Here is a 6,000-nt window from a genome sequence, read left to right on the forward strand (position 1 = left end):
TCAGGTTGACTGTGGCCTTATAGAATAAGTTTCTTCTGTTCTATTTTGTGTAATAGTTTGAGCTGTACTGTTATTAGCTCTTCTTTGATAGGCTGATAGAATTCTGTGCTAAAGTCATCTGGCCCAGGGCATTTTTTAGTTGGGAGACATTATTATTATTATTATTATTATTATTATTATTATTATTATTATTATTAACTTGAGTATTTCTTATATATATTTCGAGTGTTATTCCCTTTCCCAGTTTCCGGGCAAACATCCCCCTCCCCCCTCCCATTCCTTATGGGTGTTCCCCTCCCCATCCTCTCCCCATTGCCGCCCTCCCCACAACAATCACATTCACTGGGGGTTCAGTCTTAGCAGGACCCAGGGCTTCCCCTTCCACTGGTGCTCTTTCTAGGATATTCATTGCTACCTATGAGGTCAGAGTCCAGGGTCAGTCCATGTATAGTCTTTAGGTAGTGGCTTAGTCAGTTGGGAGACTTTTAATGACTGTTTTTATATTTACTTAAGGGTCATTTACAAGATTATTTAAGTTTTTTCCTGGTATTGATTTAAGTTTGGTAAGTGATATTTATCAAGAAAATTGTACATTTCATTTAGGTTTTTTTTTTCTGTTTTGTGGAGTACAGGTTTTTGAAATAAGATCTATTTGTGCTTTAGATTTCCTCGGTGTCTGTTGTTATGTCCCCTTTTTCATTTCTGCTTTTGTTAATTTGGATACAGTCTCTCTGCCTTTTAGTTAGTTTGGCCAAACAATTGTCTATCTTTTGATTTTCACAAAGAACTAATGCTTCATTTTGTTGATTGTTTTATTTTCTTATTTTCTGTTTCTGTTTTATTTTTCTTGCTGCAAACATCTCTCGTGTATGTTTGCTTCTTTTTATCCTAGAGCTTTCAGATGTGCTTTTAACACTCTCTTCAATTTCTTTCTGAAGGCACTTAATACTATAACTTTCCTCTTAGCACTGCTTTCATTGGGTACCATAAGTTTGGATTTAAAATCATTTTCTTGTGCTTCAGCTGTGTTAGAACACTCAGGGCTTGCTGTAGTAAGATTTAGCTGGCTTCTGGTGGTAACACATTGCCATCCCAATGGTTAATTGTGTTCTTATGATACCTATAGCCATCTTGTTGTCCCTGGTGTGGCAGGGGTATGGTATTGAAGGCAGAGTTGTAGACCAGAAAATGGAGTGCTGATGTGCAGGTAATTTACATCTGTTGGAAGTTCTTTAGGGGCACTGGCAGCCAGAGGATTGGAGATCTAATCTCGTAGTCTCTGTTGTCAGCAGATCTTCGATAATACCAGTATGGCTAATGGCCATAAAGTAGAGCTCAGAGGAAATGGGGTATATCTCATTGATCAGGAGCTTGCCCCAAGGGAACCAGTAGGCAAGGAATTGGTAGCATGGGTCTTCATGTTCTGTTCGCCCTTGATGGCAGAAGACCTCTGGGGATGCAGGTAGAGCTGTGGTCTAGGAACTGAAGTGCAGAGGGGACATAGTGGAGGTTACTGCTGCACAATTTCGGGGTAGGGCAGTATGAGGGGAGTATGAAGACACACTCTGCAGGCAGGAGATTAGGGCTCAGGATTCTCACCTGCTTTTCCCAGGTGACAGCAGACCTCAGTGGATGCAGAAAGAGCTGTGGCCTGTGGAATGAGTGCATAGAACCAATGGTTAAAATATTAATCCAAAGTTTGACCAATGTAGGCCATCTCTAAAACTTGCATCATTCCTACCATGGAGCTATCACTATAAATATTGATGAGACAAGAGACAAAATCATATAAAAACATGCTGACTGCAGAGTTCTGATCATTAGAATAATGGTGGAAAAAAAACAGTCATTCACATCAACTATAATCAGATGAAAATATACTGTCATAACAATAGATAAAAGCAGTTCTGGTTGTGTAGACAACTTTGCCAACATGGCTTTTCTGTAAAGCTCTTAAGTTCTGTAACAGCCTCCACTTCCTATTTGTTTTGTTATGAAGATAGAGGTATTCCAGGGATTATTGGAGCATTCTATGAGACCTGTCTATAATTGTTTTTCCACTGAAGCAGTGTTAATTTTCCTCTTATCAGCAGCCACTCATCTATTCTCCAAAGTTTCTCTAATAGCCAAGTGTCCCAGGACACAACTCTACTGGGAAGTATCTTGTAAAAATCAATCACAGATAGTAGCAAAAGGAGCCAGTCATGGAATATTTCAATCCAAGCCTTTCATATTTAATTACCTTGAAGACATATAAAGGTAGTTGTACCATAAAGGGTTAAATCTGTGGGGTAGCATCTGATCAGAGACAATATGGTTTGGGCTATATAAAGAGACTCCCAATTATCTCCAGGTATCTCAACCTTGTAAATGTATAGGCATTTTGGGCAGGACACATGACCTAAGAACACTTTGATCACCTTCTCACAGCTATCATGTGAGAGTCACCATCTTCCAGAACAATGGCAGAGCTGAGTGAAGTGGCCATGCTACAAGCAAATATTATTCTTCAGTTGGGAAGATATTAGGTCTAGTAGAAAGAAACTGAAGAAATGATTTCCCATTAAAGTACAACTTCATTCCTGAGTGATTCTGCTTTGTTCTTTGTACCTAGCAAGTGTGATTTGAAGACCCCAAACCTGCCTTTACAGGATTGAGGTATGCACATCTTCCTTTTCTAAAAGTTGAAGATGCCACCAGTTTCTTGTTTGTGTGTTTAGTGTAATATAAATTTAACTTTGGGGTACCTCAGTCAAAACCTTAATTTCTCCTATCTAATCTTGTAGGATCGATAGGCTTCTTCCTAAAGCAAGTTCTTTGCCTGGCAACAAAGACCAGTATGCTGAAGTGGGGATTGTAAATGTAACTTATTTGCTAGGCCTTGAAGACTTACTGCTAAATAAACACACCCTTTCCAACCTGCTCTGAGCTCTGTCTGTGTCACCTCAACTATTCTGACTCAAATTCCTCTGCAAGCTGACTGATTCAAATTGATTTTTCTCAGCTTCTGGATGAGTTGTTCTAATTGACCTCAAACTAACTCTGATTATCTGTGCTAATATTGTGGTTCCATCTCATTCTCTACCTCATTCTGTCTTTATCTGCAACTTGTCTTTATAAATCTGTCCCTGTAAGCCCTGCACCCCTTTTTCTCTCTGAGGTACTCTGTTAAGTCATCTCTCTTTCCTGTCTTCTTGAGATTTGGGTCTATTCTATCCCTGATTGTTTCTGTTATATCTTTCTCTGATTCATCACTTTATCTGTCCCTCACTTAGATGTCACTTTCAAGCACGGCTGCTTTCTTCTACAAACTAACTTGACCTTCATTATTTGGTATTAAAATGTGTACTAAGGGTATGTATATACCTCCAGAAGGATTAAAGGTGGTCATTTCAGCCAGATTACACAGACCTAGAATGTATTTGAATGTTATCTTTTGCCTAAGCAGACATATTGCTGCACTTAACTTTGTCTACTGGCTATGTTGACCTTATGAAGGGTACCTACTATACAATTTGGAAAGTCAGCAGATTTATTATGTATAGCATAAGAAGAAAGGGTTAGCTACACTTTTTGGGAGTTTTATCTATAGGAGTGTTTTCAGACTGTACAAATTCAGGTTTATATGAATGAATATTTTGTCGGGATGTTTGTGTATGTATAGTTCGTGTTATGCAGTTCAGATAAAGGTAAGACACCGCCTAGAACTAGAGCTGTAGACATTTATGATCTATTATGTGTATAGTATATTGTAGGAACCAAACTTAAGTCCTTTGCAAATATAGCAAGTGACCACGGTTGTAGATCCATTTTGCCATGCCCAAAACAAATTGAAGGAACAGAAAATATATTAAGTACAGTAACCCAGACCCAAAAGTATAATTATCACATATTCCTTCTAATCAGTGTTTCCCAGCTCTCAATCAAAGATGTGAATATATAATCTGGAGTAACCATAGAAACAAGACAAGTGAATAAATAGGCATTGTGGGAAGATCTAGAATATGCAGCAGTTAGACATAAATGATGTGAAGTGGGGAATGGACAAAATGCGGAGATTTAATGTGGGACATTGGAGGGAAGTCAACGCAGAAAGGGAGCAGAAAGGGATAAATAACACTAAGGACATTTTTAAAATGTTTAGGACTAATACTATTCTACTTTATATTTATGGAAAATTATGTACAATTCATATAAGTGTGGTGGTGGGAGTGCACACACAGTGGAAATGAAGTTGTGCCACTTGGGCTATAACAGTTCTTTACAAGAGTCTAGCAATACACAGCACAAAGCATGAGAAACTCTTCCACTTGTTGGTAAACAAGTCCAAATGATTCATAAAGCAACATTCATGGTTATTGTTGCCTTTGGTTGCCTCTCAGAGGTAGAAGGTTGGCCCCCATTACTAAAGACACCATGTACTTCAGATATAGAACTCAAAAGATACAATCTGGGCCTAACCTGAAAGGCTTCTCCCTACGGACTAGTTTTTACAATGTCCGGAGGTACTTTCTAATCTTCCAATGGAGAAAAGTAACCAATATTTCTACCCAACTCTGATGCCTACTACTCACAATGATGATGAGCATGGCAAGTTAGTCCTAAAAGTGAAGCGATGCAGAACTCCAATCTTAGTGGTAATGAGTAACTATCTATTTGGACTCAAGGAATGTTCCTCCAGAAGGAAATCATGCCTGGTATGGTAAAGCTAGGCAAACACTCATAGCTATCAAGGTCATGAATATGACCCTACTACCATCACTTTACTAAACCAACCTAATTCATAGCTGTATTTTAAATATGTATTCTTTTACCCATAGGTAAGTGTAGCTGCCATTCCTCACCAAAGGTTTTTTTTTTTTCTTTAGCAACAGATTGGTCCAAAATGCAAACAGCAACTTACAAAGGGGTGCCTAGCAGAATGGATACATGTAGAAGAGAATTCTTGCACCTAAGACTTAGATAACAGCCTGGAAGAGAAAACAGAATGACATTAAGAGGACCAAGAAATCTGCTGTGAGACTGTGTTTCCTATGAATGTCAGAGAAGCTTCATCTATGATACCAGAATAATATGGCTGACTAAACCTGAAGCAACAATATCAATAGTCATGCTAGCATGGGAGAAGGAGGTCTCATGTGTGAATTTTACCCCTAGACAAAGAAGTAGAGTCACTAATAACAGTTACAGAGGTAGAATAATTCTACCTCAGGAATAAGCCTCCTAATAAATTAGCAACTACCAAATGATCTTCCCTGGATTTATAAATATACAGTAAAATTAAATGGACTCACAGGTTGTATTTATATATTTTTGCATATAAATATATAACAATAATTATTAAAAGGCCATGAATTTATAGTAGAATAAGCTGGTCATGGGAGGTGTCAGCATCATGAAAGAGATTGAATAGGAAAAGAGAAGAAGTAAATAATATATTTTGATTTTAAAAATCTTATGCTAATCACTTGAAGCACAAATGAATTTTTAGCAAGGTTGATTCTAAAAACTTTATCTTCTTTTAATTATTATTTGTGTTTTTTCTTTCCCTTTCATAGTGCAACTGTTGTATTATGAATTATGGAGCACAAATCCTAATGTTACATCTAGTAACATTTTTGAAGATATAGTGATGATAAAAGTCTCATGTTACTGAAAACACTTCCAATCATGATGAGTTGACTAACACTTCATAGTGAAATTCATTCTTCAGGCTGTCATGTTAGAGGAGGCAGGTACATTTGCACTATCTTTTGTGTTATCAATTTTCATTTTATAATAAATCAGACTGTCAGTCTAAACAAATTGTTTTCTTCAGATTATTCTTTCAGTATAGACAGGAGACAATTTTTCAATCATTCTGAAAGGTTCCTCAAACTGCTTAATTGTCTTTAACAAAAAGGAATAGAGTTAAGCAAGGTTCCAACTGCTTTTCATTTGAATTTCCCATCAGTTAAAACTACATGTCTGAAGTTGGTAATAGAATGATCATAAATAATG

This window comes from Rattus norvegicus, chromosome 3 (genome assembly GCF_036323735.1).
Source record: "Rattus norvegicus strain BN/NHsdMcwi chromosome 3, GRCr8, whole genome shotgun sequence".
Classification (NCBI taxonomy): Eukaryota; Metazoa; Chordata; class Mammalia; order Rodentia; family Muridae; genus Rattus; species Rattus norvegicus.